Here is a 12,280-nt window from a genome sequence, read left to right as displayed (position 1 = left end):
AGCAAGGCAGGCCAACATTCAGATTCAGGAAATACAGAGAACGCCACAAAGATACTCCTCGAGAAGAGCAACTAACTCCAAGACACATAATTGTCAGATTCACCAAAGTTGAAATGAAGGAAAAAATGTTAAGGGCAGCCAGAGAGAAAGGTCGGGTTACCCTCAAAGGGAGGCCCATTAGACTAACAGCGGATCTCTCGGCAGAAACTCTACAAGCCAGAAGAGAGTGGGGGCCAATATTCAACATTCTTAAAGAAAAGAATTTTCAATGCAGAATTTCATATCCAGCCAAACTAAGCTTCATAAGTGAAGGAGAAATAAAACACTTTCCAGTCAAGCAAATGCTGAGAGATTTTGTCACCACCAGGCCTGCCCTAAAAGAGCTCCTGAAGGAAGTGCTAAACGTGGAAAGGAACAACCGGTACCAGCCGCTGCAAAATCATGCCAAAATGTAAGACCATCGAGACTAGGAAGAGACTGCATCAACTAATGAGCAAAATAACCAGCTAACATCATAATGACAGGATCAAATTCACACACAACAATACTAACTTTAAATGTAAATGGACGAAATGCTCCAATTAAAAGACACAAGACTGGCAAATTGGATAAAGAGTCAAGACCCATCAGTGTGCTGTATTCAGGAAACCCATCTCACGTGCAGAGACACACATAGGCTCAAAATAAAAGGATGGAGGAAGATCTACCAAGCAAATGGAAAACAAAAGAAGGCAGGGGTTGCAATCCTAGCCTCTGATAAAACAGACTTTAAACCAACAAAGAACAAAGGAGACAACGAAGGCCATTACATAATGGTAAAGGGATCCATTCAACAAGAAGACCTAACTATCCTAAATATATATGCACCCAATACAGGAGCACCCAGATTCATAAAGCAAGTCCTGAGTGACCTACAAAGAGACTCAGACTCCCACACATTAATAATGGGAGACTTTAACACCCCACTGTCAACATTAGACAGATCAACGAGACAGAAAAGTCAACAAGGATACCCAGGAATTGAACTCAGCTCTGCACCAGGCGGACCTATTAGACATCTACAGAACTCTCCACCCCAAATCAACAGCATATACCTTTTTTTCAGCACCACACCACACCTATTCCAAAATTGACCACATACTTGGAAGTAAAGCTCACCTCAGTAAATGTAAAAGAACAGAAATTATAACAAACTATCTCTCAGATAACAGTGCAATCAAGCTAGAACTCAGGATTAAGAATCTCACTCAAAACCGCTCAACTACATGGAAACTGAACAACCTGCTCCTGAATGACTACTGGGTACATAACGAAATGAAGGCAGAAATAAAGATGTTCTTTGAAACCAACGAGAACCAAGACACAACATACCAGAATCTCTGGGATGCATACAAAGCAGTGTGTAGAGGCAAATTTATAGCACTAAATGCCCCCAAAAGAAAGCAGGAAAGATCCAAAATTGACACCCTAACATCACAATTAAAAAAGAACTAGAAAAGCAAGAGCAAACACATTCAAAAGCTAGCAGAAGGCAAGAAATAACTAACATCAGAGCAGAACTGAAGGAAATAGAGACACAAAAAACCCTTCAAAAAATTAATGAATCCAGGAGCTGGTTTTTTGAAAGGATCAACCAAATTGACAGAGAAGAATCAAATAGATGCAATAAAAAATGATAAAGGGGATATCACCACCGATCCCACAGCAATACAAAAGGAATTTGTATTTCAATTCCTAGAAATTTCAAAAGAAATTTGAAAGGATCAACAAAATTGACAGAGAAGAATCAAATAGATGCAATAAAAAATGATAAAGGGGATATCACCACCGATCCCACAGAAATACAAACTACCATCAGAGAATACTACAAACACCTCTACACAAATAAACTAGAAAATCTAGAAGAAATGGATAAATTCCTCGACACATACACTGTGCCAAGACTAAACCAGGAAGAAGTTGAATCTCTGAATAGACCAATAACAGGATCTGAAATTGTGGCAATAATCAATACCTTACCAACCAAAAAGAGTCCAGGACCAGACGGATTCACAGCCGAATTCTACCAGAGGTACAAGGAGGAACTGGTACCATTCCTTCTGAAACTATTCCAATCAATAGAAAAAGAGGGAATCCTCCCTAACTCATTTTATGAGGCCAGCATCATCCTGATACCAAAGCCGGGCAGAGACACAACCAAAAAAGAGAATTTTAGACCAATACCCTTGATGAACATTGATGCAAAAATCCTCAATAAAATACTGGCAAACCGAATCCAGCAGCACATCAAAAAGCTTATCCACCATGATCAAGTGGGCTTCATCCCTGGGATGCAAGGCTGGTTCAATATACGCAAATCAATAAACGTAATCCAGCATACAAACAGAACCAAAGACAAAAACCACATGATTATCTCAATAGATGCAGAAAAGGCCTCTGACAAAATTCAACAACCCTTCATGCTAAAAACTCCCAGTAAATTAGGTATTGATGGGACGTATCTCAAAATCATAAGAGCTATCTATGACAAACCCACAGCCAATATCATACTGAATGGGCAAAAACTGGAAGCATTCCCTTTGAAAACTGGCACAAGACAGGGATGCCCTCTCTCACCACTCCTATTCAACATAGTGTTGGAAGTTCTGGCCAGGGCAATTAGGCAGAAGAAGGAAATAAAGGATATTCAATTAGGAAAAGAGGAAGCCAAATTGTGCCTGTCTGCAGACGACATGATTGTATATCTAGAAAACCCCATTGTCTCAGCCCAAAATCTCCTTAAGCTGGTAAGCAACTTCAGCAAAGTCTCAGGACACAAAATCAATGTACAAAAATCACAAGCATTCTTATACACCAACAACAGACAAACAGAGAACCAAATCATGAGTGAACTCCCATTCACAATTGCTTCAAAGAGAGTAAAATACCTAGGAATCCAACTTACAAGGGACGTGAAGGACCTCTTCAAGGAGAACTACAAACCACTGCTCAAGGAAATAAAAGAGGATACAAACAAATGGAAGAACATTCCATGCTCATGGGTAGGAAGAATCAATATCATGAAAATGGCCATACTGCCCAAGGTAATTTACAGATTCAATGCCATCCCCATCAAGCTACCAATGACTTTCCTCACAGAACTGGAAAAAACTACTTTAAAGTTCATATGGAACCAAAAAAGAGCCCACATCGCCAAGTCAAAAGAACAAAGCTGGAGGCATCACACTACCTGACTTCAAACTATACTACAAGGCTACAGTAACCAAAACAGCATGGTACTGGTACCAAAACAGAGAGATAGATCAATGGAACAGAACAGAGCCCTCAGAAATAACGCCGCATATCTACAACTATCTGATCTTTGACAAACCTGAGAAAAACAAGCAATGGGGAAAGGATTCCCTATTTAATAAATGGTGCTGGGAAAACTGGCTAGCCATATGTAGAAAGCTGAAACTGGATCCCTTCCTTACACCTTATACAAAAATCAATTCAAGATGGATTAAAGACTTAAACATTAGACCTAAAACCATCAAAACCCTAGAAGAAAACCTAGGCATTACCATTCAGGACATAGGCACGGGCAAGGACTTCATGTCTAAAACACCAAAAGCAATGGCAACAAAAGCCAAAATTGACAAACGGGATCTAATTAAACTAAACAGCTTCTGCACAGCAAAAGAAACTACCATCAGAGTGAACAGACAACCTACAAAATGGGAGAAAATTTTCGCAACCTACTCATCTGACAAAGGGCTAATATCCAGAATCTACAGTGAACTCAAACAAATTTACAAGAAAAAAAACAAACCACCCCATCAAAAAGCGGGCGAAGGACATGAACAGACACTTCTCAAAAGAAGACATTTATGCAGCCAAAAAACACATGAAAAAATGCTCACCATCACTGGCCATCAGAGAAATGCAAATCAAAACCACAATGAGATACCATCTCACACCAGTTAGAATGGCAATCATTAAGAAGTCAGGAAACAACAGGTGCTGGAGAGGATGTGGAGAAATAGGAACACTTTTCCACTGCTGGTGGGACTGTAAACTAGTTCAACCCTTGTGGAAGTCAGTGTGGCGATTCCTCAGGGATCTAGAACTAGAAATTCCATTTGACCCAGCCATCCCATTACTGGGTATACACCCAAAGGACTATAAATCATGCTGCTATAAAGACACAAGCACACGTATGTTTATGGCGGCATTATTCACAATAGCAAAGACTTGGAACCAACCCAAATGTCCAACAAGGATAGACTGGATTAAGAAAATGTGGCACATATACACCATGGAATACTATGCAGCCATAAAAAATGATGAGTTCATGTCCTTTGTAGGGACATGGATAAAATTGGAAATCATCATTCTCAGTAAACTATCGCCCAGAACAAAAACCCAAAATCCGCATATTCTCACTCATAGGTGGGAATTGAACAATGAGAACACATGGAAACAGGAAGGGGAACATCACACTCTGGGGACTGTTGTGGGGTGGGGGGAGAGGGGAGGGATAGCATTGGGAGATATACCTAATGCTAGATGACGAGTTAGTGGGTGCAGCGCACCAGCATGGCACAAGTATACATATGTAACTAACCTGCACATTGCGCACATGTACCCTAAAACCTAAAGTATAATAATAATAAGTAAATGAATAAATAAATTTAAAAAAAACATCCTATTCTACATTCATAAACAACTTTTCACTTTACTGAGTATACTGAAGATAAACCTTAAAAAAAAAAAAAAAAGCCGCACCAAAAACAAAATAAGCCTCAATGTGTTACATCAATTTCTTATAATCCTCTTCCCTAACGCTAGGGTGTTCAAAGCATCTTTTGAAATAATATTTTTCTTCCTGAGTAACACGGAATCAGCCCGACTGATAATTCTAGTTTTCAAAGTGGGCGGATAGATATAAATCATACCATCTTTATTTTCAAATTACCATCTTTATTTTCAAATTAAAAAAACACAGACATATAACTCATTAATTTTCTAGATTCTGATCAGAACTGTCTTTATTCTTTCCACTGTTGACTCTAAGGTTAATGTAAAATTTTCTGAAGTAGTATTCATAACTAATATATATGTTGGACAAACAATATAGCACAGTGAAACAAAAAATAATTTAGTCAGGAGATCTAGGTTTATGTCCCTTACAGCTAAGTGGTTATAAGCCACCTACTTACTTACCAGCTATGTATCTGTGGGCAAATTGCTTTGAGAATGAAATGAGATAACCTCTGTGAATTCATTTTGTACGTATAAAGTGGTAAAAGTGGTAATGCCAATGTAAGTTAGTGTCCTGTTATTTGAATTTATTTTCAGCCGATTTGTTTTCAAGTTTCTTTTTTGGCTTCACTATTTAGCTGACTTATTTTGAAAAAAATTTTAATTAAGAACTAATTGAAACATCAGGAAACTATGACGCATCATTAACTTAAAAATCATTGATGAAGTGCTGTTGACTTTAAAAGGTAAGTACAAAAAGCTGCAAAAGACAAAACTATTACACATACACCTGTCTGAAAGAAAACAAAACACGAAAGAAATTGTGTATCTTTTCGAACAACACAGTAATGTTATAGAAGTTAATAAGAAAGGTGGGTTCCTGCTTTGCTAATTAGATGCTAGAAGTTACCGAGTCTAATTAGATGCTAGAAGTTACTGATTCTACACAGCTTTACTACACATGAAATCTAAATCGTCACATCAACTAAAGCCGAGGTTACTGCATTTCTCTATTCCTTCGTGCTTGTACCTGCTATTTTGGCTTTGCAACTAATTCCTAATTCTTTCCTTTAACAGCGTTATTTCATGACAATGATGTGGAAGAAAAATTTACAACACTATTTTTAAAGTTTTTCCTTTCTAAAAATGTCTTCCATTATTGTTTTTTTTCCAAATGACATTAAGCTGCATTATCTTCAACTACTGGGAACCTGCTTAGATTGCCCTTCCCTATAGACATTTTACCGATTCCTTCTCACTTCATTCAGAAATCCCAAACAGAATAAAACAAAACAAAACAAAAGAAATTCTGAAATTCTTGTAGTTTCTTTCTCTCCTTTTCAACTCCCCCTTGATTTGTGGATGAACTTTGGATATGTTTTTCTTTGATAAGCAAGCTATATTACGGTATTGTCTCTGCACCACAGTGTTTGGATGTATTTTAATTTAGAAATGTAACATCTGGCAGAAACCTGCGTCAGATCATGAGAGATTATGGAAATGCACTGATTCTCAACTGGGCAAGATTTTTGAGCCCCAGGGGCATTCAGCGACGTTTAGAGATTGGCTGTCACAACCGAGATGTATTCCTGGAATCTGGTGGGCTGAAGGCCAGGCATACTACTGCACATCCTACAATGCAAAGACAGCCTCCTACAATAAGGAATTATTTTGGTGCCAAATTTGCAAAGGGTCTGGTTAAGAAGCCTTGTGACAGTGACACAAGAATGGAAGAGGAAAATTCTTGTTTGGGAAGAACCTGATTTCCATTGCTCACGAAAGTGAATCTTTTCATGACCTCAGTTTCAGTTTCCTTGCTTGAAAACGAATGGCCGGAAAAGACCTCGGGTGTCTCTTCTGATTCTCATACTCTATACACAAATAGTAAAATGGATACTTAGTTTGGTAAAGAGGAAAAAAGGCATTTGATTTTATAAGAAGTCTGACTTTAGCTTGGATCTTACAAACTGGCTGCCTGCTTAACTGGAATCGTACATATAAAATTCACTGAATCCCTTTAACAGCGTGGTAACATTTTAAATTAAGCAAGTCACCATCACGTCCTAGTCCTCAGCCAGCAGGTGGCACGCAAAGCTAACAAAGTAAGCCATGTACTTCATTTTTTGCAATGTACCTCATTTTTACCATGGCTTGACTAGCAGGGATTGTTCAATTCCGACTCTGTGTGTATTTATACATAATTATGTAAGGTATGTATACATATATATCTATATAAATATTATATATCTATATAAACATTATATATCTATGTATCTATAAAAACATTATATATATCTATACAATTTATATATTATATATATATTTATATATAATATATAAATACATATATATAAATATATAAATCCACAATCAATAGATAGCCTTTGGTTATTTCTAAACTATGGCCAAAAATATAAAGGAATGCTTAGGATAAGCTAAAGTTTAATTTTAAACAAAGTACCATCGTAACTGTCAATAGCATCCCGCAAACCAACTGCATTAAAGAAGTAATTTTCTTAATCATACCTTCAAGTGAGTTGGTGAATTTTGAAGTGAGAAATGTTGGAATAGTAAACGGGTGAGCTTCAAGACCATCATATACACAACTCTCACTGCGATTTCTAGCAAGCGTATTCCTTGTTATATGCAGACAATCAAGTGACAAAGACAGCTAAAAGCTGGAGAAAATTATCATTAAATTCCAGCGATGTCAGCTCCTTTGCCAGTATTATCTAATGCAATTACTAAGTGAACACGTAAGCAAATTGATATTTACATAAACTGGCCAGGAAAAAGGCTAGAATTTGTAGTCATCAAAGTTACATTCACAGCAACAGGAAGAGGAGCAAATAAAGACAATGCTAAAATTAAGAAAATATGATGGGAAAATCAGAAGTTAATGCAGCAGCAGATTCTTGGGGAGTGCTGCGTGGGAAGGATGAAATTCAAGCAATACGCGATCCTTGCAAAACTATGCAAGAAAAAGCAAAAATATATACGAGACCTGAAAAATGAGTCGTGGCCAGCGGTTAAAATAGAATGCTACGCGCAATCTCTATAGGAATAAATTTATATTACATATACTATTTTTCTATAGGAATAAATATTTACATAAACTGATCAGGAAAAAGCCTATCATCTGTAGTCAGCAAAGTTACATTCACAGCAATAGGAAGAGGAGCAAATAAAGAGAGCGATAAAATTAAGAAAATATGATGTGAAACTCAGGATGAAAACCTTAAGTAAATCCAAGAGCAGATTCTCGGGGAGTGGTGCGTGGGGAGGATGAAATTCAAGCAACAAACAATCCTGGCAAAACAAAGCAAGAAAACACAAGAAAGCAAAAGTATATATGAGACCTGAAAAATGGGTTGTGGCCACAGATAATAAAAGAGTGCTATGCAGAAACTCTGTTTTCAAAGAGGAAGAAAGTATTTCTCAACGCATTTTACAAAGCTAAAAGCACGTAAGTAACAAAGCCTCATCCAGATGATCCATCCCTGCCCTCAACACAAATGGGAAATTCCAGCCGTATATAGAGTCTAAGTTTATACTGGGAATGCAAGAATACTCCATTTGCAGGATACATTACTTTAATTCATCACTGAAAATCAACTGATAAAATACAGCACTCATTTTTTAATTTTGTAAAACCCCAAGTCAAATAGAGAAAGAGGAATCTTCTTTTCGATCAATCTCATTCTACCCTATCATCAAGCTTACAAGTGAACTAGTTGAGTCAACTCAATTGAAATTAGGGATAAGGTAAGGGCACCAGGTCACCTCCTATCACTCCTGTATGTTTTTTCCACTATGTATAACTAATAGTGAATACTATTAGTATTAGAATAGTGAATACTAATAAAAAGCTTTTTATGAATCAGTAAGAAAAATAAAATTAAGAAGGTAATTTAAAAAGCTAAACATCAATGATCAACTTCAACGATGATTTTAAAAAGTGCCCATCAACATAATGTAGTATTTTCCGGCTATTAGGCTGACAATTTAAAAAATACTAATAACTTTCACTGGAATGGGTGTGGAAAAGACAGCATTCTATACACCATCAGTGAGAAAATACTAATACGTGACTTACCAAGAGTACTTTGGAAAAGGTGTATCATAATTTGATAAGCGGGGATACTCACCAGTATACTAAAAAGGAGAATTAGTTATAAAATTGTTATAAAAGGGGCAAAGTGCTTTCACCTAGCAATTCCACTGATAGCAATTCATCTCAAGAAATTAATAGTACAAGCGTGCCAAGATATTTACACAAAGATATTCATAGCATCTTTTTTTTTTTTTTTTTTTTTTTTGAGACTGAGTCTCTCTTTGCAGCCTAGGCTGGAGTGCAGTGGCACAATCCCACCTCACAGCAATCTGCATCCCAGGATCAAGTGATTCTGCTGCCTCAGCCTCCCGAGTAGCTGGGATTACAAGTGTGCGCCACCACGCCTGGCTAATTTTTTTGTACTTTTAGTAGAGACAGGAAACAAAAATCATTCAAATATTCCTTCACATTTTCAAAAACACATAAGATACACAATATTGAAGAACATATGCTGGCTCCTTTAATTTGTTATTCTAATAAAAGAAACAGAACGGAAAAAAGAATTACTTTAGGTTTCTAATCCCTGACGTTTTTGATGTTACCTCTGTATGTAAAACCTCAACTTTTTCCCAATTTTCTGGGGTTGGTATTGTGGAAATCTCAAGGATATTAGTTCTTGGAATTTATTACCATAGATATGATTATGGGTCATATATACAGTCACAGCTATGAAAAGAGACCCAGAGGACAACTAATGTGAAGCAGCCAGCTAAAATACAAATATAATTCAAATTCTGTGCTCTAAAAGGTGGGTAGTAATCTTATTTCACTCTGTCTTTCTAAAAAATTGATGAAAGTCAGTCTGGATGTTTCAGCTATTTGACAGCAGGATGAAAATAAACATGCTACAATAAAGAAAGGGACACCACATCTCAAAAAACTGTTCTACAGTAAAGTTTTTGCTAAGTACATTCCTGTCAAAATGTAACGCAATTACTTCTAAATAATACAGAGGCCTTCATTCTAGACTAATTCTAAGTGTTGTCGTAAATTTTAGGTACATTTCACTACTTTAAAATGGCAAACTATTCAAGCAATTTGTATAAAAAAAGGTCTCAATAGTATCTGAAAGTAAATCATTTTGCTCCCTCTTAAATTACCTGATAATTATATACAGGCAAATGATATCCAGTGATGATGTGAACTGCTGAATTTGGGTAAGTAGGATGTGCCTAAAAATAAAGTTTACAGTAAGAATGAACGAATATGATAAAACATTTTGTTAATTAGAAATACTATTCCCAATATAAAAAACTATCAAAAAGTTTTAAAACATTATTTTTCTACATACAGCGTTGCAGCATTCTAAATGAGTGACTGATTTTATGAAAGAAAGAAAGAGTCTGTCAAGTGCTGCCCTTTGGGTGGGGAGGGGGAACAGACAAATGACAAAACAAGTGACTATTTCGCCAGACAGGTTTACCTTATTTATACCGTGTACTTATGCCCACCCAGAAGTTATTTTTTACGCTGCTGATAAGGCTCTATTAAGACAGACTTCAGTGTAAGTTAAATTAATGCATTTGCTGTTTCTTTGTTAAAATACTTCTAAAGGGTTTTGTATTTGACAATATTATAGGGAATTATGAAGTTCTCCTACAAACGTTATGGCTTTTTCTGTACTTCATTTCAAAAAACTAAGGGGAGTATATAGTCCGCAACTGGAAAAGAGACAGTATAATGTCTTCTACCTTTCAATAAATACTTACTGATTGAAAACACATACGTAGCATGACACATGAATACACCCAGATTACAGAATGGCTCACAGTAAATGTGAGAAACAGGGCTTTTTTTCTAGCCATCGCTCAGAGGACGAAAAAGAGGCAGAGATATACCCTACCTGTTTCAAGTACATGGAAAATGTCAACAAACGAGAGACACTGAAGAACTATTTCACCACTATTTTCTTGCTTTATTTTCCATCAAAGAAAATGTCTTTTAAACTAAGACATAAATAAAACAAACTAAAAAGAAAATAAACGTTACTTATCACCAGTAAGTGACAGAGTATGTCAATTCCTACTTTACATATCAAGGTAACCAGGATCAGAGAAATTACATGCCATACACTCACGGGATTTATAAATATAGTAAAACACATCAGAAATTTACCCATTCCAGAACCAGAATATATCCAGAAGTCAGCAATCTCCATGAGGAGGCATCTGGATATCATTGCAAGTAAAGAATAGCTGGATGAACTGCTAACCTTAGAGAAGAATAAACTAGGCAGACACATGAAGACAGCTGCTTTCAAATATTTTCAGAACTAGTTATATGGGGGGAAAGCAGTTCGGCTGTTTTAGAGGTAATACTCTTTTTTCTTCCTATTCTTATTTAAGAGTAATTAATAGCAAAACATTTCTGTTTCTCTTCAACAGATTTTTCTTACGGAGGGTAAAGCCAGAGGCAGATTCCAGGCAGATACATGCTCATTCTAAAGCCACATTAATACTACCTTTCATGGATTGTATAGTCTATCAAAAAGTAACTGAATTCTTATCATTATGTGGACCAGCCACTGCTTAAGCATGCAAAAACCTGGGAGAGAAAAAGGCACTGTTGCTCCCATAGGAGTTTGTAATTGGGTTAAAAGAAAGCAACAAAACGTGCCACTTTAATACAAAGAATGATTTAAAAAATTTACAGGCATATATGACATAGAAAAAAATCAAGGAAGAACAGGGAGTATACGTTTGGCGCATTCACTTTACCTGAGGTACAGCATAACTCCTTTGCTCCCCAACAGGCCACTGTGGTGGCATCTTGGAAAAAAAAAAAAGAAACCAAAATTATTCAAATATTCCTGTACATTTTCAAAAACACATGAGATACACAATATTGAAGTACTTCTCATGCTGGCTCCTTGGATAATAGAACAAAAGAAACAGAATACAAAAAAGAAGTACTTTAGGTTTCTAATCCCTGAAGTTTCTTGTTGTTACTTCCACACACAAAACCTCACCTTTTTCCCAATTTTCTGGAAATGGCATTGTGGAACTCCCAAAGATATTAATTCTTTGAATTTGTTACCACACATATGGTTACGGGTCACAGATATAGTCGTGTCGTTGAAACGACACCCAGAGAACTACTAACATGAAGCAGCAAGCTAAAATAAAAATACAACTGGAATTCTGTGCTGTAAGAATTGGGTAAAGCTTTTATTTCACTCTGTATCTCTATAAAATTCATCAAAGTCAGTCTGGATGTTTCAGCTCTTAGACAGCAAACAGAACAAAATACATGCTGAGACAAAGACGGAAACACAAATCTCAGAAATTGTTCTACAGAAAAGTTATCGCTAGGTACCCTCAACAGCAAACATAACAAAATACATGCTGAAACAAAGACGGAAACACAAATCTCAGAAATTGTTCTACAGAAAAGTTATTGCTAAGTACCCTCCTGTCACAATAC

General features: G+C 36.4%; 1 pseudogene; it reads right to left on the bottom strand.

Annotated features, from left to right (window-relative positions):
• LOC129053368 (deleted in azoospermia-like) overlaps positions 1-12,280 on the bottom strand; it is a 41,184-nt pseudogene that overhangs the window by 19,803 nt on the left and 9,101 nt on the right.

Source organism: Pongo abelii, chromosome Y (genome assembly GCF_028885655.2).
Source record: "Pongo abelii isolate AG06213 chromosome Y, NHGRI_mPonAbe1-v2.0_pri, whole genome shotgun sequence".
NCBI classification, from domain to species: domain Eukaryota; kingdom Metazoa; phylum Chordata; class Mammalia; order Primates; family Hominidae; genus Pongo; species Pongo abelii.
Note: the sequence above shows the minus strand (reverse complement) of the source record. Positions and strands in the feature narration are given on the sequence as shown.